The 26,315-nt window shown below is 38.2% G+C and overlaps 1 pseudogene; it reads left to right on the plus strand.

The window, feature by feature from the left end:
* Positions 1-7,669: 7,669 nt before the first annotated feature.
* LOC133663701 (TSC22 domain family protein 1-like) lies at positions 7,670-10,935 on the plus strand (annotated as a pseudogene).
* Positions 10,936-26,315: the final 15,380 nt, after the last annotated feature.

Below are 26,315 nucleotides of genomic sequence, written 5' to 3' on the forward strand. Positions count from 1 at the left end.
TGGGGGTGTATTATATATATATTATATATTATATTATATATATATTATAATTGTCTATTAGTGGCCAAGACGTGGGTAACTTACACATCTGTGAAGGCACCATTAATGCTGAAAGGTACATACAGCTTTTGGAGCAACATATGTTGCCATCCAAGCAACATTATCATGGACGCCCCTGCTTATTTCAGCAAGACAATGCCAAGCCACGTGTTACAACAGCGTGGCTTCATAGTAAAAGAGTGCGGGTACTAGACTGGCCTGCCTGTAGTTCAGACCTGTCTCCCATTGAAAATGTGTGGTGCATTATAAAGCCTGAAATAGCACAACGGAGACCCCCGGACTGTTGAACAACTTAAGCTGTACATCAAGCAAGAATGGGAAAGAATTCCACCTGAAAAGCTTCAAAAATGTGTCTCCTCAGTTCCCAAACCTTTACTGAGTGTTGTTAAAAGGAAAGGCCATGTAACACAGTGGTAAAAATGCCCCTGTGACAACTTTTTTGCAAGGTGTTGCTGCCATTAAATTCTAAGTTAATGATTATTTGCAAAAAAAAAAAGTAGTTTCTCAGTGTGAACATTAAAGGCCTACTGAAAGCCACTACTAGCGACCACGCAGTCTGATAGTTTATATATCAATGATGAAATCTTAACATTGAAACACATGCCAATACGGCCGGGTTAACTTATAAAGTGCCATTTTAAAATTCCCGCCACACTTCCGGTTGAAAAACTCCTTTGGATATGATTTATTCGCGTGACGTCACAAAATCCACGGAGGTGGTTGTACCCCATCGAACCCGATACAGAAACCTCTTGTTTTCTTCGACAAAATTCCACAGTATTCTGGACATCTGTGTTGGTGAATCTTTTGCAATTTGTTTAATGAACAATGGAGGCTGCAAAGAAGAACGTTGTAGGTGGGATCGATCGGTGTATTAGCGGCTAAGTACAATACTTACAGCAACACAACAAGGACTACTTACTACGCCTAGCTGATGCTTGCCGCCAAACCCACTGATGAAGTCCTTCGTCGCGCCGTCGATCGCTGGAATGCAGGTGAGCACGGCTGTTGATGGGAAGATGAGGGCTGGCTGGCGTAGGTGGAGCGCTAATGTTTTTATCATAGTTCTGTGAGGTCCGGTTGCTAAGTTGCTAAATTAGCCTTAGCGTCGTTAGCAACAGCATTGTTAAGCCTTACCAGGCTGAGAATTTTTAACCGTGTAGTTACATGTACATGGTTTAATAGTATTGTTGATATTCTGTCTATCCTTCCAGTCAGGGATTTATTTCTTTTGTTTCTATCTTCATTTGAGAACGATGCTATCACGTTAGCTCAGTAGCTAAGTGTGTCACCGATGTATTGTCGTGGACATAAAAGTCACTTTAAATGTCCATTTCGCGTTCTCGACTCTCATTTTCAAGAGGATATAGTATCCGAGGTGGTTTAAAATACAAATCCGTGATCCACAATAGAAAAAGGAGAGTGTGGAATCCAATGAGCCAGCTTGTACCTAAGTTACGGTCAGAGCGAAAAAAGATACGTCCATCACTGCCTCTCCAGTCCTTCACTGTAACGTTCCTCATCTACGAATCTTTCATCCTCGCTCAAATAAATTGGGTAATCGTCACTTTCTCGGTCCGAATCTCTCTCGCTCCATTGTAAACAACGGGGAATTGTGAGGAATACTAGCTCCTGTGACGTCACGCTACTTCCGCTACAGGCAAGGCTTTTTTTTTTTATCAGCGAGCAAAAGTTGCGAACTTTATCGTCGATTTTCTCTACTAAATCCTTTCAGCAAAAATATGGCAATATCGCGAAATGATCAAGTATGACACATAGAATGGATCTGCTATTCCCGTTTAAATAAAAAAAAATCATTTCAGTAGGCCTTTAAATATCTTGTCTTTGCAGTCTATTCAATTGAATATAAGTTGAAAAGGATTCGCAAATCATTGTATTCTGTTTTTATTTACCATTTACACAACGTGACAACTTTACTGGTTTTGGGTTTTGTATATATATATATATATTTTTTTTTTTTGTATTTATATGCGTATATTTACATTACATGCTGTCGGATTTCGGCCCAGGACAATCTTTTTAGCCCAATGTGGCCCCCAAGTCAAAAAAGTTTGGACACCTCTGGAATAGAATAAAGGGACTAGAGGAAAATAACACATGGTCAGGTGTTAGATGGACAGAGTTCATTGACCTAGAGTGGGAACTTTTTCAGGCCGGAATGTCTACCTCTGTCCTCTACCCACAAACACGAGGGTGAAAGGTCCCAGAGAGTACCCGCGTTCAGAATAATCCAGTGTGACGGACATGGTGTCTGCAGAAGGATCCAGCAAAGCTCTGCATCAGTTTGTTACAGAAACTGTTTTGACGACCATGTACACAACCCACGGAAAGGATTTAGTTGAAAATGATCCAAAGTTAAGTTTTTCTCAATCTCTTCAAAGACCAGTACTTATGCTCAGTCTGTACTCATCTCATGCAATCCCATATCTGAAAGTGCCTGGATCATAATGATGGACTACAACCTGAGCAGATTTTAGACTTTGACTGTACGGTATGGTCTGAGTAATAATCATGGTTTCATGATTATCATGTGTATAAAATCTCATGGACATTCCTTAGACATTTCGATTTTGTCGGAATTAACAATAATCATATAAGAAGCCTCTTCCCACCAAAAGTTCAGGAACTTTAAGTTCCTGGAACATTCAGGAACTAAAGGTATTTGTAGAAGTGTGTGGTTTGTGTCTTTCACAGTTCAGGTATACAGTATATTTCTACACTGATACCAGTAAATAAACAGACAATATTAAGTCATATTGTTTACTAAAGTGTAAGTACAGGAAATACAAAAGCAATAATATACAAAACAATATGATTTAGAAACAAAGTGTACCCGATTTGTCCGCAGTGTCCAACAGTCAGAAAGTGGTCCTCTCAGTAAATGATGAACTCATGAGGGTCAGGCGAGTCCTTTTGGTCCATTTCATCTGTAAATAACAATTTATGAATTACTACTCGCCTTCCATCCGAGTAATTCATCAGTTCATGCTCATAGACTTAGATTGGTCACATATCGTCTTAGACTTATATTGGTTAGATCTAGTCTTGGACTTAGATTGGTCAGATCTAGTCTTAGACTTAGATTGGTCAGATCAAGTCTTAGAGTTAGATTGGTCAGATCTAGTCGTAGACTTCTAGTCTTGGACTTAGATTGGACAGATCTAGTCTTAGACTTAGATTGGTCAGATCTAGTCTTGGACTTAGATTGGTCAGATCTAGTCTTAGACTTAGATTGGTAAGATCTAGTCTTAGAGTTAGATTGGTCAGATATAGTCTTGGACTTAGATTGGTCAGATCTAGTCTTAGACCTAGATTGGTCAGATCAAGTCTTAGACTTAAATTGGTCAGATCTAGTCTTGGACTTAGATAAGTCAGATCTATTCTTAGACTTGGAGTGATCAGATCTAGTCTTAGACATATATTGATCAGATGTAGTCTTGCACTTAGATTGGTCAGATCTAATCTTAAACTTATATTGGTCAGATGTAGTCTTTGACTTATATTGGCCAGATCTAGTCTTAGACCTAGAATGGTATGATCTAGTCTTAAAATTATATTGGTCAGATGTAGTATTGGACTTAGATTGGTCAGATCTAGTCTTAGACTTATATTGGTCACATGTAGTCTTAGACTTATATTGGTCAGATGTAGTCTTGGATTTAGATTGGTCAGAGCTAGTCTTAGCCTTAGATTGGTCAGATATAATCTTGGATTTATATTGGTCAGATGTAGTATTTGACTTAGATTGGTCAGATCTAGTCTTGGACTTAGATTGGTCAGATCTAGTCTTAGACCTAGATTGGTCAGATCTAGTCTTAGACTTAAATTGGTCAGATCTAGTCTTGGACTTAGATCGGTCAGCTCTAGTCTTAGACTTGGAGTGGTCAGATCTAGTCTTAGACGTATATTGATCAGATGTAGTCTTGCACTTAGATTGTTCAGATCTAATCTTAAACTTATATTAGTCAGATGTAGTCTTGGACTTAGATTGGTCAGATCTAATCTTAAACTTATATTAGTCAGATGTAGTCTTGGACTTAGATTGGTCAGATCTAGTCTTAGACTTATATTGGTCACATGTAGTCTTAGACTTATATTGGTCAGATGTAGTCTTGGATTTAGATTGGTCAGAGCTAGTCTTAGCCTTGTATTGGTCAGATATAATCTTGGATTTATATTGGTCAGATGTAGTATTTGACTTAGATTGGTCAGATCTAGTCTTGGACTTAGATTGGTCAGATCTAGTCTTAGACCTAGATTGGTCAGATCTAGTCTTAGACTTAAATTGGTCAAATCTAGTCTTGGACTTAGATCGGTCAGCTCTAGTCTTAGACTTGGAGTGGTCAGATCTAGTCTTAGATGTATATTGATCAGATGTAGTCTTGCACTTAGATTGGTCAGATCTAATCTTAAACTTATATTAGTCAGATGTAGTCTTGGACTTAGATTGGTCAGATCTAGTCTTAGACTTATATTGGTCACATCTAGTCTGAGACTTATATTGGTCAGATATAATATTGGACTTATATTGGTCAGATGTAGTCTTTGACTTATATTGGTCAGATGTAGTCTTTGACTTACATTTGTCAGATCTAGTCTTGGACTTATATTGGTAATTTCTTCCAAAATCTATTTCAAAGTGGAATATTTGATGTGCAGTATTTGGTGCCTTCAATCGGTCAACAGTTCTGTTGACAGCTCCGAATATCTCCGGCGATTTCCGTAGATCCTACGTCACTGTAGTAACGCTTCTGCACTCTGACCACATTATTAGGTCAGTCATACTAGAAATACGCAAACATTGTAACGAGATGTGCTGTTTATCATTTATAATACTTATGTAAGACAAGAACACACATGCTTGGCTTTTTTTTATGCATTGGAAATCGTAAATAAACCATACTTGCCAAGCCTCCCGATTCCCCCGAGTCCCGAATTTCAGTGCCCCTCCCGAAAATCTCCCGGGGCAACCATTGTTACAAATTTCTCCCGATTTCCACCAAGACAACAATATTGGGGGCGTGCCTTTAGCGTCCTCTCTCACCTGAAACCTTCACCCTTTAATGGCCGCATGCTGTCCTCAGTCGCGTCCGCTTTTCCTCCATATCCGCCGGCTTTTCCGGCCCAGTCACATAACATCTATAGCTTTTGGAACTCAGTGCACACACGACAACCTATCTGGATTCCATAAGAGATTCGATAAGGAATCAGTTCGATAAGAGGATTCGCTAATGACATCGACATCAATAATTTCTTAACGAACATCATCCCTATCCTCCTTCTTTTATACATATATATATATATATATATATATATATATATATATATATATATATATATATATATATATATATATATATATATATATATATATATATATATATAGCTGTAATTCACTGAAATTCAAGTATTTCTTTTATTGGCAAAAAAATATTATATATATATATATATATATATATATATATATATATATATATACATATATATATAAAATAAGTAATATAATATATATATATAATTATATTATTTTGCCAATAAAAGAAATATATTGGCAAAATAATATAATATAATATGGACGGCTCCTGTTCAATTGCTTTACTGTGGTTTGAAATGATTTGTCGTATGTTGTTCATGCAGCTGTAGCTCAATTTAATGTTGTTCTTGTTGAATACTTTTCTTAGGGTGTTGCCTTTGGGGAAGTGTTTGTCGATCAATTGAAAATTGATTGCTCAATTGCTCAATAATATTGAGCAATTGAAAAGGAGCCGTCCACCACCAGGCAGAACGACTCCAAAACCGACAAAGGCTGTAACTGCCGCAAGAAACCTGATTGCCCTCTCAACGGGGGGTGCTTACAATCATCAGTCGTTTACCAAGCAAAGGTAACACGCAAGGACATTAACACATCCGACACATATGTAGGATTAACTGAGGGAGCATTCAAAACCAGATGGAACAATCACAAAGCCTCTTTCAGAAGCAAAAGCTTGCGGAACATTACAGAACTCAGTAAACACATTTGGAATCTCAAAGACAATAATGTTGAATACTCAATAACATGGCAAATTCTTGCATCCAGCACACCTTACAACAGTGGTAATAAAAGATGCAACCTATGCTTAAAGGAGAAACTGTTTATTAAATACAGTCCAGACTTGTCATCCCTCAACAAGCGCAGCGAAATTGTATCAGCATGCTGTCACAGAAGGAAACACCTCCTAGGTAACACATGAGCCAATCACCACGCCCCCACGCCTGCCTGTACCCACCCGCTCTGTGCCCTATATAAACCATGGTATGTGAATGCTTCCATTAAAATCCCCTGATGATTGAGGAAACCCTCATGAAACAGGCCTGTAGATTTTTTCCCACACACATATATATATATATATATACATATATATATATATATATATATATATATATATATATATATATATATATATATATATATATATATATATATATATATATATATATATATATATATATATATATATATATATATACTGAAATTCAAGTATTTTTTATATATATAAAATAAATACTTGAATTTCAGTGAATTACAGCTATATATATATATATATATATATATATATATATATATATATATATATATATATATATATATATATATATATATATATATAATTTCAGTGAATTACAGCTATATATATATATATATATATATATATATATATATATATATATATATATATATATATATATATATATATATATATATATATATATATATATATATATATATATATAGCTGTAATTCACTGAAATTCAAGTATTTATTTTATTGGCAAAATAATATTATATATATATATATATATATATATATATATATATATTTATTTATTTATTTATATATATATATATATATATATATATATATATATATATATATATATATATATATATATATATATATATATATAGCTGTAATTCACTGAAATTCAAGTATTTATTTTATTGGCAAAATAATATTATATATATATATATATATATATATATATATATATATATATATATATATATATATATATATATATAAATTATATATTTATTTTATATATATAAGAAATACTTGAATTTCAGTATATATATATATATATATATATATATATATATATATATATATATATATATATATATATATATATATATATATATATATATATATATATATATATATATATATATATATAGCTGTAATTCACTGAAATTCTGAGGTCTCAAGGTTGGCAGGTATGGTCATACTGCAAAATACGCAAACATTGTAAAGAGATGTGCTGTTTATCATTTATAATCCTTATGTAAGACAATGACATACATGCTTGGATTTTTTTTATGCATTGGAAATCGTAAATAAATAGCTAACAATTAAGTAAAAATAATAATAATTTAAAAAAAGATATGCATGACGAATGGGGGCTGACGAGCGAAGCGACTCGCGCTCGGCATGTTTCGGCAACTTCCGCCAATCCTGACGTCGGACTCTGCCAGACTGCTTTATGTCTGGTAGCAGAGACCATGCGCGGGCGCCATATTGCCGAGCACTCCTCCCCTCCCTCCCTCCCTTCCAGCCTCCAGCCGGGTCCCAGCACACGCACACACCCACACACACTCACACAGCTGCGGCGCAGGAGGCTCCACACTGAGCGCGGCTACTGTCGGAGCAGACCGGTGATACAGCAAAACCAAGGACAACATCGTGGAACTCAAATGGGACGGATTAAACCTTCTTACGCCACCGCTTAGTGACCGAATTGGGGACGTACGTCACGGCCGCCACGGATGAAAGGTGGCTCGCTTCTTCATTGTTTGGAGGATTGAAAGCTAAAAACGTCTCGGTGTAGCTTGTGATGGATACTCCGAGCTAGCTAGCCTACCTTACTTCTTCTCGGGCTAGCAGCAACACCCCGACATTAGCTCCTCGGCGTGGCACTTTACTCGGCGTCCACGCGTGTGTTTGTTGTAGTCTACGAAATGTTTGTTTGCTAGCCATAAAAACCACAAAAAGTGGACACGCCGGCACATTGCAACTGCTACCAGCTGACGCTAGCTCGCCAGCTACACGTAAAGCGGCCACCAGCTTTCTTGCCACGCTTAGCCTTTAATCGTGCATGAGTGGCCGTCGGTTATACATGCAACTTTGAACTCTTCTTGATAGTTCCCAGGGACCATTTAAAAATATTCAAATAGTGCTTTTTGGGCTGCGTTTTTGCCAAAACGGCGGCGTCAACTTTGTCACATACTGCCAGAGACCGACTACCCCCCCGGATATTCTTGCAATGCATCATCCGGACCCCACCGGAGACTCTGGCGGTGTTCGAAAGATGGTCTTCCACAGGAGGGGCAGCAACACCGGCGGCGGGAGCGGCTCCACGCTGTCAACACCGGCGGTCGCCAACAGCCACGGCTCGGCTGCAGAAGAATACCAGACCTCCCTGTTGATCCAGTGCCAAACTCCTGCTGGTTCGTCCTCCCCGGGACCTCACCACCCTCCTTCCCACAGCCTGAATCTGCATTCCCAGGCCACGCAGTCCGCTGGGGCTCAGATGAAAAAGAAGAGCGGCTTCCAGATTACAAGCGTGACCTCCGCACAAATATCTGTGAGTACCAACAACAGTATTGCAGAAGACACAGAGAGCTATGATGACCTGGATGAGTCCCACACGGAGGATTTGTCATCCTCGGAAATCATGGATGTGTCTCTTTCCCGAGCCAATGACGTAGTCGGTGCGGAGAGAAGCTCCTCTGAGGAGACCCTGAATAATTTCCATGAGGCTGAAACTCCAGGACTGTTGTCTCCAAACCAGCCTTCGCACCTCCATTCCCTGAATCAAGCTCCACCGCATGGGGGAGGTATGGTAAATGGGACTGTGCATCGTCATCCTCCTCAAAACCATGGCCAGGCCTACCCGCTGTCTTCTGGGCCTGTGAGCACCTCGTCCACCCTTGCCTCTGTCACTCAAAAAATGCCTTCTAATGCCGGGGTCTCTCAAGAGATCTCTGCAAATATGGTCTCTCAGCCTGTGGGCGTAGTAGGCCTGGGACCTGCTCCTGCAATGCTTAGCTCTGCTACAGGCGCTGCAGTTAGTATAGTTAATCCCCAGACCAGCAGTGTTAGTAATGTGAATATGTTGAGCTCCGCCAACGTGCCTGTGAGGGGGGGAATAAGTGCGAGTGCTAACAGCAATGCGAAAAGTACTGCTGGTGGCGGAGATGGTTCTGCATCCGGGGGAAACCTAAAGACAAATGCCAATAATAGCATGAATCAGCTACAACAAAATCTCAACTCGCACATCACTTTTAGTGCTACAAACACTTCTGTTGTTACTGTTGCCAGTGCCTCTGGAGGGCCAGGTCTCTCAAGTGGGATTCAGACTAGACATGGGTCTGCTGTGCTGCAGTCCATGAGTACCCCTGTTACCGTTGCCCGCCATTCCTGCCCAACCTGCCCCAACTCCTGCACCGGCTGTTGCTACCACCAGTTCTCGCTTCAGGGTGGTGAAGTTGGACTCAAGTTCTGAGCCCTTTAAAAAGGGAAGATGGACATGCACTGAATTCTATGACAAAGACACCCCGAACTCTGTCACTTGCTCATCGACGTCTGATGCGGGCTCTGGCGGCATGCGGCAGTTTGTCTCTGAGAACTTTGTTGGGTGCTCAGAGAGAGAAAGCACAAGTAGTAGCTCCGTGAGTAGTACTTTAAGTACAGTGAGCCATTATATGGAAAGTGTTGGCAGTGGAGAGGCTGGGGGACCCTCAGTTGCTCAACATGCACAGGATTATGCCTCCCCTCCTCAGGGTTTCCAAGCAATCATCCCCTGTGGGCTAAGTATGGGTGTGTCTCACACTCAACCTCACATGAACCCTCAAGACATCACCCATTCACATATCAAGGCTAGCATGGCTTCCTCAAACAATAACCAGCCTGTACCCATGCCCGGCCACCCGATCACCAGTGGACTGCCTTTGCCCCACCTACCCCAGCAACAGCTCACCTACGCGCAGGCAGTTGCAAATCAGCCCACAGGCTCCACACAGGGCTTAGTGAGTGTTCAACCGCACCAGCTTGGCTATGCTCCTCTCACCCAGCCTCCATGTGCAGCGCCAGTGCAGATGAGACCCCCTGAGTATAGCCAGCCACATCAAGCTCTTTTGAACCAAGGTGTACCAAGTTCTTCTGGGCAACCTAATGGAGGATGCCAGGTGATGGGAGGCCTGCAGCAGTCACAGACACTCCTCCAAAGTCAGCCACAGCAACCCTCATCTCTTCAGGCCACCACCTCCAATACATCTTTTCATGTTGGAGTAGCAGGTCAACCGCCTCCTAGCCACAGTTCCCATTTGGATTGCCTGCAACAGCAACCACAGTCCCTTCCGACACAAATCCAGAACCTTGGTGTCTGCGCCCAGTTGCCCACTACAATTCAGAACCAGGTGTCTGCAGCCGGTGTGCCTCCATCCAACCCTCCGATTGATCACCAGGCCCAAGTTCTTAACGTTGGTAGCAATAGAATGCACTCACAAGGTGTCCCCCAGAGTGTGTCCCATGACCTAAGCAGTGCCCAGGCCCTGGCTCTGGCCCATGCTGCTCAAGCTAGTGCCCTTTATGCTAGTCTGCCCACCTTCACAACCACTGAGCTCCAGGATGCTCAGCGACTCCTCCTCCAGTATCCATCAGCTCTATTAGGATTGCCGAAGTGTTCCGGAGGAGACCCAGGATCAGGATCAAGTACTGGCCAGAATCAAGAAGCTGAAGGCAACGCTGCCATTGCCAGTGCCTTAACTGCTTCAGCTGGCCTCAAGACTCTGGATGGAGAGGAGGATGGGTAAGAGAATATTGTTTTTTATGTTTTATGCAGATGTGTGTTGTTTGTGTATGGATTGTACTTGCCTGCTTTAGCTTCGTAGTTTAGTCGCTGTTTCAAGTGGCCGTCTCAACGTTTAGTTTAGGACGTGTTTCGGGGATGAATGTGCATTCCCGGACACATTATTTTACCAAACAAATGTTCCTTCTTCTCACAATGACAGCATTTTATTCATATTTATGTAAATTTCACTGATATTATTTTGCGTTTAACAGTCTGTTTTATTGGCCAGTTATCAGAATCAAAATCAGAAATACTTTATTAATCCCCAAGGGGAAATTTAAATTTTCAGCACAATCCCATTCAAGATCAGACAAACATTACAGAGAGACAGAACAGGATCGCTGACGGGTCTGCCAACTTCCGGCGCCCCTTACAAAAAAGGTGAGATACAGGTAAACAATGGTGGCATATTCCCAATTGCAATCAACATTTTATTAATTGTCCAGCCTAGGGGTGTAACGGTACGTGTATTTGTATTGAACCGTTTCGGTACGGGGGTTCCGGTTCGGTTCGGAGGTGTACCGAACGAGTTTCCACACGGACTTATTAAGTAGCATAATGCATGTTGTGTAAACAATGCACACCGAGGCACAACACACGGCATGCTAGAAGCTAACGGGTTACGATTGACTGACCATACGTCCTCTTTTTACCGGACATGTCCTCTTTTGCGGAGCTGTCAGGGCGGAGTTTCTTAAATGCCTCAAATGTCCGGCATTTTGAGTTAGGGTTGCGTGTATTCTCAATGTACGTTCAGGATTAAGAAGGGGTTAAAAACAAAACAAATTGTGCACGCAGCAGCATTGGTGAGGGAGGGGCAGAGACAGAGAGAGCGAGAGAGTTATGATAAACGCGCATGCGTCGCCAGGCTCTGCTTTTTATCCATAGGTTTATCAGATTTAATTTTTTATTATCTATAGCAGGGGTGTCAAAAGTGTGTCCCGGAGGCCATTTGCGGCCCGCAGCTAATGTTTTAAAGGCCCACGGCACATTCTAAAAATACTATTAAAATAAAGTTAAAGTACCAATGATTGTCACACACACACTAGGTGTGGTGAAATTTGTCCTCTGCATTTGACCCATCACCCTTGTTCACCCCCTGGGAGGTGAGGGGAGCAGTGGGCAGCAGCGGTGCGTCCCATTCTTATAGTCTTTGGTATGAACAAAAACATAACAAAAGTGAAATAAAAAAGCTTAAAGGTTAAATGTAATTTAGAAAAATTTGCAACGTTGACTAATAAAACAGAGCTATTTTTTTTTTCTTTCAAACTGTCATTGCTCAAAACATAATATTGAATCAAAATCAATGTTATTATGAATTTTTGACCTATCCAAGGTTCCGATTACTTCACATCAAATATTCCACTAAGAAAAATATTTTTGGTGGAAGATTTTGCAAATTTGGTAAATAAATAACCCCAAAATTTATATTTTGTTGTTTTCTTACTGTACCGAAAATGAACCGGACTGTGACCTCTAAACCGAGGTACGTACCGAACCGCAATTTTTGTGTACCGCTACACCACTAGTCCAGCCCTAACCTTTACCTACTTTAGTAATCAGCAGACCGTAATCAGGCTGCTACTACTATCTGTCGGCCTTTTGTCAATGCAGGGCTCATCTGGCTGTGACGTAGCTTGTCTTTATCAAGTGACTTCATTGATTTGACATTATTCCTAGCCTGCCTACTTGGCTCCTGGCGGTATACATTACACAGCAGAATTTTGTGCTGTGTGTACAGTTTGATGGTGTCGTAATGCAGGCAACAACATACAGGTAAATTACCTTATTATAGGTTGATCTATCTACAAAGTGATACAACAGTAAATTAGTGAAATATTTTTTTTCCCTAACAATGTTTGCTACTTCTACCTGTAGGTGACTTTTTGGAAGAAGAGATGCTGATTTACTTGTTGACATGAGAAGTGTGGTGCATTAAACCTAAACACTAAAAGCTTATTGATTACATTAAGAGCTTGTTCTCGTCACAATCACTCTAGTGTCCCTCTTCTCCAATCACCACATTTTGTTGTTGTATTAAATGTAATATGTATTAAAAAAAAAAGAGGAGTTATAATCACCTTGCAACTGTAGCATAAAGTGGGTTCGCTTACTGGTACGAAGGCTAATGGTGTTTAGCCAGGTTTGCTTGTCTTTAAGGGTCATGGATACTAAAGGTTGGCTACTGTTATCACATGATGTTTAACTCTGAGGAATGTGAAGTCTTTGGGGATCAGGTGGATTATTGTCTTTGATAAGCAGAATTTGGGCCAACCTAATGCCCTTGTTACAATTGAGAAGATTGTCTTCAAGAAATGTGCTCACGGCTCGCTTCTTTTCGTTGCATTTTTCTGAAAAGTGTTTTATGTCATTCATAACCAAAGGTGGCGTAGACCAGGTGAACTGAAACGAAATGACTGCGCTCTTAAAGCACCACCGAAGAATGTTCAGTTTTGGTTCATTTTGGCAGAGCCGGTGGACCAAAGCGGTAGTCTTTTGCCTAAATGAGGATCCACGTTTCCCATGAGGACTAGTGCATATTGTGTCAAAATGACACAATAATACCACAATGATTCAGTAAGACTGATCTTTCCACAGTAGAAACTTACATATTTTACTCCAACTTTATATTTGTGGTTTGCAGTCATCGCATTATTTTCTTCATACGGTACTTTTGAGTTTGTTTTGTGCCTCGTCGTGTCAGTGGGAAACTGCGAACTATCAAGCCGGTGGCTATTTATCGCTACCACGCAAATTTCCGATCGCTAACATTAGCATTATCATTTTGATATGAGCATCAAAAGTTACTTACAAGTCCAGCAGGAACAGAACCAAGGCAGCATCAATCGGAAATCCCACATATGTAAGCTCACGTCAGTGAGTGAATGCCGGGCTAATGTTGATCCTTGATTGTCCTTTTATCCGGGTAGCTTCTGTTGTTCTTTTTTGTCTCCTCAGACAAATCTTTTAGTTTTTTTTTTATTGTTTTGGAGCTTCTGCCGAGATATCAGTAATTTGCGTTGACTTCCATCTTTTTAACAAATTGGGAAAGGGGAAGTGACGTATGCCGTAAAGCAAGTCAGCACATTTGTAGTTTTTTATGTGGTTCCTGCCACCCTCCCCAAAGTTGCTAAGTGCCATTGAGAGCAATACGGACCCCCTCAGGCCATGACAGAGGTGTCATTCAACTAGTTGTAAGTCCATGTATCATCCCAAAGTTATGAAAATATTTTATGAAATTTCAAAAGTAACTTAGTGCTGCTTAAACACACAAAATAATAATACATACAATGTTAAGCTATAAACTGACTGTCTCAAATCGTAAGATAAACATAGCCAAATGGGGAGACACTAAGTGGATTAACTAAGGACAATGCATCCAAGTGGGTCTGTTTGAATTGGTATGAGGCTTGTTTTGCATTTTTTTTCAGTTGGCTCATTTGCATATCTTTTAATGGGACTCTTGACCAAGTAAATTAATGCACATCCTTAACAAATACCAAAAAATATCCTCGTAGCACGACAGTTTATTTGCATTCTCCGGAGTTGTTTCTCCAGTCACTAATAATATACACTGACATCCATATACATAGAATTGTAATTTTTTTAAAAGACAGACTTCTGGCTTATTGACAATAGACAATAATATTGTAGCGAGACCAGTTTTTGTTTGTGGTTAATAGGGATGTAACGATGAAAAAAAAATTAAAAATGTAAATCACTGCTATCATTATCTGGTATTGTTGAATGTGCTCAAAGTATTACACACACACACACATTTTTTTTCCAAAGTTGTATTAAAAAATTATTAAATATACACCATACTTTCTTGTTCTCAATAATTACAGAATATTGTTTTTGCTTTTTATTATATTAGTAATAGGCAAACATTAAGCACACAGATTCAGTTCTAAGAAAGCACAGCCTTGAAGTTCAATGTGCACAAGTGAAGAGCTTAGTTTCTCAGACAGCATTGAGTTTATAAGAGTTAAGATTGAGGTATTTTGCTCATAATGAGGACAGACAATGTCTCTCTCTCGTATTCATGTTAGCATTTACGCTAACTAGCAATTAGAGCGCTAGCCTGCTTCTCCAGTAATTGAGCAATGCCACTAACTGAGTTGATCAAAATGCGGTTATCAGGCAGAGTTTTACAATAACTTTAAATTTAAAGCTGTAATACTAACTGTCGTGAGTTTTACTGCAATTAATAAAGACGGCATAAAAATCCAGTAAAAAAGCCATTGCCACTTATGTTGGCAAAGATGAAGGCGCCCACTTGCTGGCTTCAAGCGGCTCATTTAAGTGCTCAAAGTGAACCACTCTACATTGAGATCATGCAACATAAACATCTGACTGAAACAGTTTTTAATTGATTAAAAAAAAACAAGCTCATACTTCCGGCCTTCACAATAAAATCGCCGTCCGTTACAACCTGTCTTACAGCTTGCATATTTACTGTTATTATTTTGCACTTTAGGAAACTTAATGCATTTAGCAGTGATGCAATGTTGTATACATACTTTCACTTGCAACTATTTTCTTATTTCACTTATGACAAAAGTAGGGCTGGACAATCAATCAGATTTTGGCTTCTCACGATAATTATTTTATAATAAAAAAACGATGAATTGGACGCAGAAAGTGCATGCAAATTCCTGAGCTTGTGACGGTGAAATGGATGACTGAGCGTTTGAGTGGTAACGACCACGTCTACGAGAAGTTCGGGCTCTCACCATGGTTGCTACTTTTTATTTGACATCTTTTAACCAAGTTTTATTTGTATTTTTTCTATTCACCATTGTAATTATTTATGGCAGTACCGGTAGTACAAAGCTGCCTGCGCTGCCAAGCCGACACCTGGCGTTAATAGCGGAGACAGCTGCAAAAGTAAAGCCACTGGACTGATTAGAAAGCCTTTGATAAGAGACAGCAGTTTGAAAGAAACAATAGTAGGGCAAAATAACTAGCTGAAAAAACAAGTAGTTGTGCATATTTTACTTCATGGTTTATGTGGAGGCACCTTAGTTAGTTAATTAGTTACCTTTTATGATTTTTAGTGGAAAAAATGCACTTTACTATTTGAACCGGGATTTCTTTGTTCCACAATTGAACGTTGCCTTTTCTATCAGGCAGGCACTAATTGCAATGTTTTACAATTTTATTACTGTCAGGAGAAAATATAATTGTATTTATTTTATTTTGGTCAATCAAGAGATGTTACTCCACTTGTTCCAGTGTTGTTGCTAACAGCAATGGAGACTCTTGTTGACTTAGTTCTATTGGCCTCATTTATGAATGTTGTGTTGGACAACATTTCATTTTGTGAAATCATATTCAGAATGTTTAAGTTGCTTTTTGTCTATAAATGAAATCATTGAAAAGTTGACATATAATGGGTCAGAGCTATTGCATGAAGTGTATTTGTTCTCAATTTATTGTTAATTCAGTAAATAAACATCAGTAGACACTATCATATTCACTACAATAGATTTGTATAGTTTTGGTAGTGTATACATTTTGAGCAGAAGTGTGAACTGTTAATTTCTTCTCATAAAATCTTGTGCAAATATCTATAGGTAGGTCTGGAAATTATCGGTATCTGTTCACATTTCCATTATTTTTGCATCCCTAGTTCCTGCATATTTTATTTCTACAAGGGACGATTAAATACTTGTGTTTTTTTTAAAAATTATATACTGTATTCTGCCCTTTCTGAATGATACAATTTAGTTTGGCAGATAGGTCATCAGTTCTGTTGACTGTTAGTTTCCACAATTAAGTTTCTGTGAAACCCAGCACACCAAGGAAAAATACATGTAGTGTACTTACGTTTAGGAATCATGTTTAATCAACCATACAGTTTTGGTACAAACGGGAAAAAAATCAATGCAACCATACAGAATACCATGCAGCCAGCTTAATGCTAACATAACGGCTGATTCTATTGACAGGCTAACACAAATTAGCACCACAATCATTTTAAACTTGTACGAACCTTTAACAATTGAGCGTTTAACGAAACAAAATTGACATTAAACAGCATTTCTTCTTATCGGCGTGTACTCGCCAAACTCTTAAGAAAGCAAATATTGACTGCTAACTTAGTCTGTCGCTCTGCATTGTGTGCTGAGCTACGGAAGCCTGTCGCATTAAACCTCAAACTGCAATTTTAAAACTAGAAAAACACTGAGTCGGCAAACTTCCACCAGTCCCTATACACCAATAGTAAATAATCCTTTAGAAAATCCTAAATCTAGACCTCAAAAATGTAATAACTTCTTCCGTATCCCATTTTAAAAATTTCCTGAAAGTTGCATCAAAACCGACATTAACTTTTTAAGGTATGTTGCATTTTTTTATGGCAGAATTAAATAAATAAAGGGAACTCTCTTGTCAGTCACCCACATTTTTTGTCTTTGTGGTTATAGGTGCGGCTGCTAGCATTTATTATGAACAAATAAATGACGATGTTTTAACCATGCAAGTTTTATCAATCGCAAATGGGTCAATGGCAAATGCGTTTCTAAAGTATTCTTTTTTACAAAGTATTTTTGAAATGGATGTCACCCATTTTGATTTTGAACACTTCAATAGTTGAAGAATTCTGAAATGTAAACGTTCATTTTTTTAAATGATGCTCTGTGCCATGACTAACAGAAGGTTGTAGGCTTAACTTTATCCCAGCCTCTGCCATTTTTCATATTTAAACAGTTGGGCTGCAAAGCACTCAGACGGGGGTGGAAGTAAATTACAATGAGCCATTTGAGACTGGAGTAGGACTGGGTGCAATGATCAATTCTGTCAATTACGGATCGATACCTTTTACATGTTGTAATATCGATTCACAAGGCATGCTATTGACTCTGACTGCACAATGAATCGAATATTAATCATTATCACGATTTTAGCTGCCACGATTATACGAGGGTGATTGTCGGTGATATTAACGTTTAGAAAGCAGGCTTCGCTGCATATCAAATCAAGCACTACCAGAGACCATGGTGTATGAGCACAGGACTCCATCACCATGCCGACCTGAAACATTAACATTATTATTGTTATTGACATAAACATTTGCACACTTTTCCTGGCGTGCGTTAAAGACTACAATGTTATTAGGTTGCGCCGGGTGTGGACAATGTTGGCAACAGACACATTTGTCCCACCCAAAAAGTATACCCAGGGGGAGGAAACAATTAGCTTTTGCTTTCATTTTGGAAAGTGCAAGACAGCGATGTGTCACTGGTGCTCCTTGACTCACCTGCAGTGACTCTGAGAGTGTTAAGGACGTGAGGAAACATGCAGAAGGCGATCTTTTAAACGTGTGTAGGGAACCTGTTCATAACGTTTTGCCGTTTGTTTCCTTGGATGGTCACTCGTCTATTATTTATTTGATAACTTTGTCAGTGTTCCCGATAACAACACTTAGCTAAAACATCTGAGTTGTCAGTGAGGCACAAAGCTTGTGTACTAGATGTGAGAGATACCACTCCTATTTTTGTTGGCCAAACTTTGTGCAATGAGCCACATGGTGTTGTCGGAGAAGAACAAAGCTTGTTTATTAGACTGTATCTTTTTTTGGCCAAACTGCTTTGTGATTTAAATTGATATCAAAAAGGAAACAATTAGAGCTGGGCAATATGGCCTTTTTTAAATATCTCTATATTTTTAGGCCATGTCACGATACACGATATATATCTGGATATTTTGCCTTAGCCTTGAATGAACACTTGATGCATATAATCACAGCAGTATGATGATTCTATGTGTCTACATTAAAACATTCTTCTTCATACTGCATTAATATTAGGGCTGCAACTAACGATTAATTTGCTAATTGATTAATCTGTCGATTATTACTTCGATGAATCGATTAATAATCGGATAAAAGAGACAAACTACATTTCTATCTTTTCCAGTATTTTATTGAAAAAAAACAGCATACTGGCACCATACTTATTTTGATTGTTTCTCAGCTGTTTGTACATGTTGCAGTTTATAAATAAAGATTTCTAAAAAAAAAATAAAATAAAAAAAAACATTTAAAAAAAATAAAATAATAATTGCCTCTGCGCATAGCATAGATCCAACGAATCGATGACTAAATTAATCGCCAACTATTTTTATAATCGATTAGTTGTTGCAGCCCTAATTAATATATGCTGATTTTAAACTTTCATGCAGAGAGGGAAATGACAACTAAGTCAATTGACCAACACTGTATTTATTAAGCAGTGGCACAAACATTCATGTCATTTCAAAACAGAAAGTGCAAGATTGTCAAAGACATTTTAAAACAAGCTATGTGTGCACTTTTGTGCATGATGTCACTAAAATGACATCAAAACAACACTAAATTAAAGTTCACTTTTTGTACAGAACGCCACTACAATAGTTTAAAACAAATAAAGTGCACTTTTTTGCATGATGTCACACAAGATATTTCAATAACTGTAAAATAAAAATGAGCTGCATAATAGGAAATCAAGTAGTGTTCGTCCTTTGCTATGTGGTAGGTTCCTGCGGACGTTATCTCCTTCTGTAGTTGACTAGTTTTTTCATACAGTGTTGATCTGGAAATGGTTGCCTCGGCATTTTGTTGGCGTGGCACCGAACGGAGATGTTGACATGCGGAGTTTCAAGCACTCTTCATCCTCTAGCAGGTGACTTTTCAAGTGATGCTACATATTAGCAGTAATGCTACTTTTTGTAGCAACGCTTTTGCCCCACACTTGACAAATTACGGTTGTCTGTTCGACATATTCCCACTTGAAGCCAAACCACCGCCAGACGAGGGACCCCCTGCTGTTTGTGCTACAAATTTGTTTTCGTCTGTGCCGTTAAGGTTTTTAAGTTATTCTAAAATACAATTTCTGTCTCGTGACGTCACCCAGACATTCCGCGCAGTTGCATACCATTTTTCAATTCAGCACATGGAAATTGGAATAGTGAGTACCGTATTTTTCGGACTATAAGTCGCAGTTTTTTTCATAGTTTGGCCGGGGGTGCGACGTATACTCAGGAGCGACTTATGTGTGAAATTATTAACACATTACCGTAAAATATCAAATAATATTATTTAGCTCATTCACGTAAGAGACTAGACGTATAAGATTTCATGGGATTTAGCGATTAGGAGTGACAGATTGTTTGGTAATTGTATAGCATGTTCTATATGTTATAGTTATTTGAATGCCTCTCACCATAATATGTTACGTTAACATACCAGGCACGTTCTCAGTTGGTTATTTATGCGTCATATAACGTACACTTATTCAGCCTGTTGTTCACTATTCTTTATTTATTTTAAATTGCCTTTCAAATGTCTATTCTTGGTGTTGGCTTTTATCAAATAAATTTCCCCCCAAAAATGTGACTTATACTCCAGTGCGACTTGTGTTTTTTTCCTTCTTTATTATGCATTTTCGGCCGGAGCGACTTATACTCCGGAGCGACTTATACTCCGAAAAATACGGTATGTCTCCCCAAATGTGGACCATTACAAATAAGTTAGCCTCATAGCTGAAAGTTCTGCCTCATTTTATACTTTTGGAGTTTACATGGGCCCAAATTTTTCCCAACTGAAGAGTCTTTGGAAACTTTTTGAAGTGGCATAATAATATAGCTTGGACGTCTCAAATTTTAGAAGTAACGTTATTATTGTCATTCATGTGTAATTTCAAAGAGACAATATGGATTTCGTTTTTAAACCCGAGCTGTCATTCAGCATAAGTGATTGTCTATCTGTTGGCCGTATTGTGCCAAAACAGGTTTGTTTTGCAACAGGTGAGTATGGATGATACTCGAAACTGGTTTTCCCGGTTGTTCGATAAGAAAAGAACCGAGTCCTCGGAGTCTAATCCCTTTTTGAGAACTGGTACCCGTTATCGAGACCACTATAGTAAAGAAAAAGAGTTGGTTCTTTATTCGAACCCCTCGGAACGAATCCCGTCTCGACCAGAAATGCTCCGTGTGACATCACAAGTAATCAGTCACGTAGCTCAGTCATTAGGCGCAGATAGCGAAAGCAGGAAAAAAATGGACGGGAAAAAGTGCTCCAAGGTGTAATAAAGTTCAAAACAAAAGCTATAATCCAATGAATAACTTTACTGAGAGATTTGAGCAGGGTACAAACACATGAACACTTCTACGACCCACCGGAAACATAGCAACCTTGGCTAGCAACGCACCTCCTTTACGGCAGCTGTCGCAACGTTCTTATAGCAACCGCAGCACATACATATATGACATGATCTCCCTTTTTCAACTTTTGTTTTTCTTTCCTTGTAAACAAAACAAAATCACACTGTATATGTGTTGTCTGTCTAATTATAAATAATGCAGACGAGGCGTGTTGGCTGAGTTCTTGACGTTTACTTTCACGGGTGACGACATGCAACAACACTTTTCGGGGCTACCGCGCATGCTCGTCACTCCCGTTGCATGATGGGTAGTGTAGTTGTTATATTCCCTAGCTCATAACATCTTTCCCCCTATAAAGAAATAATGTTAACTCAATGAAGTGTATTTCTTTTTTTAGCTTTAACTTTTCATTTTTTAGCATTGTAACCACATTTGCAAACAACTTTTCTCTTCATAGAATTTTCTTTCAATAAAGAAATAAAGTGCAAAAATGTCAAAGCATCATAACAAACAGTTATGTCAAATAGCAGCAGAATTGCACTTTTTGGAGAGCTGTATTATTTCCAGTTTTGTGCCCAAGGGACTGATTTTATTTAACACTAGTATTATTTATACACCTATAGTGATCACAGAGACAGGTTGTTTTTGTGTTACCTTATATATTTGTTTTTCTGAAAAATCCCACTTAATATACTTTGGGTAACAACAGTCAATATTTATTTATTTTATTTTATTAGGGGGGCAACAGTCATTATTTATTTATTTTTTAGATTAAATTGTTTTCTTATATAATAAAAGTGAGCTTTTGTTAAACCAAATATTGTTTTTTTGTCCATATACAACAACCTATCTGGACTCGATAAGAGAATCGATAAGGAATCGGTTCGATAAGAGGATTTGATAATAGACTCGAACTCGATAATTTCTTATCAAACATCATCCCTACAGGTGAGTCAAGCATACTGTTTTATAAATATTTCCAAACATACTCCTGGAAAGACGGGGAGAAAATTGCAGTAGTGAAAGACAAGATATGACACAGACTTCAGTATATATTCAATATGGCTGTACTGTTTAAAAAGTGGAACAGTTTTTGGCAATGTTTTATCAGGCAGTTAAAAAGCGGTATAATCTTTCCCCTGGCATTGCAGAGAGCCAGTGCATGCTGGACCTTCAGCTCATTGTTGTAAGATCAGTGTGATCCCCACAATTCACACACAGAGGAAGTGACCCAATCTGACCCAACACAACTTAGTCAGGTCTACTGGAGCCAGTTGAGACTATGAGGACACAGCGGCCGGGACCAGATAAAACCAGACAGAGTAGTGTTGTGCATTGCTGGTCCAGCTTTGTTAAATTCTCCTTTTTGCTTGCTTAGTAAATATTTTATTATGGGTTCTGTGTTTAAAGGGTAATTGCACTTCTTTTGTAATTTTGCCCAACATTCACAATCCTCATGTAAGACAAGAACACATTTTTTTCTGTTTTATATGCATTCAAAGGCGTTAAATACGGAAAGTACGAGTTCGCTAACAATGCAGCCAAAGGATTTGCACATAAAGCACTCTAAAAAACATCCAAAAACTACAAACTATACTCCTTTTACATCTCATGACCTGAATATTAACCAGGCATTAGCAATATTATTATAAGCACCAGACAACCTATTTTTTAGCATCGCTGTGATCACAGAGAGCTAACCAGCTTATGCTGCTATATTGACATACTGAGCTGCTGCATCGCCTCTGAGTTGGTAAAAGTTAATTCTAGAATATAAATAATGCCTCACTAGATAGAAGTTTATGGTCAAAAATCAAGAAGTTGGTCAATGTTGACATAAATACTTGGGATAGGTGAAAAAGACATAAAAATAGGATTGTTTGCAGCCACTTTTTAAAATAAAACTTTGAGGATATGTTTGATTATTTATCTAAATGGGAAGATATAAACATCCCATCAGTTGGTATCCTACTGAGAGCAGACATTGTACAGTAAGTGATTTTTTAATTATGTTCGTAGGTTGTATTTCTTGTATACTGCAGTGCTACATGATGCTTAGTGTTTCACTAAAGCTGAATCTGTTCAGCACACAGCTTCTTAAACTTGTAAATCATCCTCCTTATATTCAGGATCGAAAAAATATAAAGGTCTGGATCATCATTTGTCCCAAATTAGTCTTTGTTGTCACTCATGAAGTCTGCCATGATTAGTAGTGTTGTTGTTGTTGGAGGGAAAAGCGAGCTTTACGATGCGCCTTTGAAATGAATACGCCACCGTATGCTTAAAAGGAGCAAAATACATAAATATCACATGTTGTTATTGTGAATGAGCCTGTTACTCGTTCAGGGTTAACCTTCCCTGAATTGACTCAGTTACTTTATGAAGGACACACACGCACACAAAACACTGAGTTGTCTTTGTGTCATCACAATGGAGGTTAAAGCATAGTGGTTCTTGTTTACAGGATCGTAAGTTCGTTATAACTCGGATTCTCTCTTCAATCTGACCAATGTCTATCTATTCTGAGCTATTTTAATGTTGATGTCAGATTTGATTTTCTCTAAACAGTCAGTAGAGACCATTATAGTAAACTGGAACTAAATATCATTAAAAAAAAGCTGTGAACCGCTGAGACTAAATCTGTATCAAGTTGTAGTGACTTATTTGTAACATCTGTTTATTGTCTTTGTCTCCTTCCATGTGTTGTCTCTCAGTAAACGGTATTGTTTTCACTTGGAGTGCAATGGGATTACTAATGACTTCTAATGGAGGATAATGGAACAGTATGTTAACTCTTTCATTTAAGAGAAAAAAAGCTATCCATTCCCAGCTTCTGACTCGCCACAACATAATGACCACTTGAACCATCCAGTAGGTTCCAATGTAATAGCTTTATAACATTTTTTTTACCTTTTACGACAATGACACTTTTAATTGACAGAGTCAGTAATAGGAGCGCTGTGTGTCTAGCTATTCCTCGTCCTACGGGGATGATACTTCTAAGAAACATAGTTTATTTGCTGCCATGGAGGAGCGGATTATTGACCTAAAAGTGGCTTTGCAGTGTGGAGGGACATTAGCTGCTAGCAAGAATGCTATATTGCGTTGAGGATGTTTGTTTCCTTGTCGCTTGTTGCGGAATACTAATAGAATATATCAACATGCATTATCACGATATAACAGTATTATAAGCTGTCGTCGGCCAAATTTGCATAATTTATATGGTATATCGTCTATTGTGCAACCCTTGTTTGGTAAATGTTTTGTCAATGGCGACCTAATGTCTCTACTATTCCCGTTAGCATTTAAGCTAGCGGGTGAGCTAGTGTTTGCTTGCTTTTCCAGTAAATGAGCAGTGTCCGCAGTCTGAGTTGATCAAAGTGCGATTATCAATCCCGGTTTTACGATTATTCCAATTCCAAACGATAACGCCCATCTGGAGTTTTTCCGTGGTTTTATCATTAATATCGTTGAGTTGAGTTTGAGTTTATTTCGAACATGCAAGCATACAACATGATACATCACAATTTCCAGTTTCTCTTTTCAACATGTTCGAAAAGGAGTACAAAAAAGCAGAGTTGATTTAATCCTAACCCTTTTCTTTTACATAAATTGCTAAAACTTTTGTTCACTTCCTGTTCTCAATTTATTCACAATATACTCCATAAGTAATCACAATAACAATAAATAAATAAATAATTGGTGAAGTAAGTTATATTTCATATCATGAGATGAGCAAGATTATTTTGAGAATGAATGAATGGATGGATGAAATAAATTCAGAATGTTTATCATGGTTCTTCTTCTTTGTACTTTGTAAACACTTAAGTTTGAAGACTTTCTTGAAGTGGATCATATTAGTACATTGTTTGATTGCTTTGCTTAATCCATTCCATCATTTAATTCCACATACTGATATACTGAAGGTCTTAAGTGTTGTACGTGCATACAAATGTTTTAAATTACATTTTTCTCTAAGATTATATTTCTCCTCTTTTTTTGAGAAGAATTGGTGTACATTCTTGGGTGTAGCAGGTTATAGTTTGCTTTGTGTATAATTTTAGCTGTTTGCAAATTCACTATGTGGTGGAATTTCAGTATCTTTGATTCAATAAATAAAGGGTTTGTATGTTCCCTATATCCAACATTATGTATTATTCTAACTGATCTTTTTTGTAACACCGTTAGTGAATGAAGTGTACTTTTGTAATTATTTCCCCGTATTTCTACACAATAAGTCAGATATGTAACACCAGCGAGCAGTAGAGAATATGAAGTGATTTTTGGTCTAGAAAATGTTTTGCTTTATTCATTATTGACGTGTTTCTTGCTACTTTATGTTGTATATTTTTTACATGAGATTTCCAGTTCAATTTATCATCAATCATTATACCTAGAAATGTTGTTTAATTTACTCTTTCAATTTGTATTCCGTCTATAATGTTTGTATTTGACTTTCTCTTCTACCGTTACCAAATAGCATTATTTTAGTTTTACTAAGATTCAACAATAGTCTGTTTTTGTCAAACCATCTTGATCGTTACATCCCTCGCATGGATCAATAGGTACCATACAAATACGCTTGTGTAAATGAAACAGGCGGCAGAGGAGTGACCGCTATACGAGAACACGTATAGAAACTGTAATGTGTTGGGAGCAATGTTGGTTGTAGTGTGTAACGGCAGTATAAGGAAGGAACCGCAAGTACCTACCCTTCACACATTTGGGATGAAGTAGTCCGTGTCACCAAATGAGCTGCTGAGTGTCAAACATGTCAAGAGCATGTTGTGTTCACATCTAAAAAGCAACGTGTCAGGTGTCTGGTGTTAGATGGGGTCGAAATAAAACATTTACACAAACTATACTCTATGCCTATGATTGGTATGGATCAGAGATATTGGTCTTGTGTGCTGTTTTGAGGTTGACTGATGTACAGTTTGGGTAAAAATTTTAATGACGGCAACCAATTAGTTCTATTCATGACTTCCTGCTACTATTGTAACATTTTATTGGGCACGGGGTCATCATATTGTGGCCGGTCCTTCCAGCCTAGCGTTCCTAACACCAGTGTTTTTCAACCTTTTTTGAGCCAAGGCACATTTTTTGCGTTGAAAAAATCCGGATGCACACCACTAGCAGAAATCATTAAAAAACGAAACTCAGTTGACAGTAAAAAGTCGTTGTCTCAATTGCTGG

This window comes from Entelurus aequoreus, linkage group LG13 (assembly GCF_033978785.1).
Source record: "Entelurus aequoreus isolate RoL-2023_Sb linkage group LG13, RoL_Eaeq_v1.1, whole genome shotgun sequence".
In the NCBI taxonomy this organism is placed as follows: Eukaryota; Metazoa; Chordata; class Actinopteri; order Syngnathiformes; family Syngnathidae; genus Entelurus; species Entelurus aequoreus.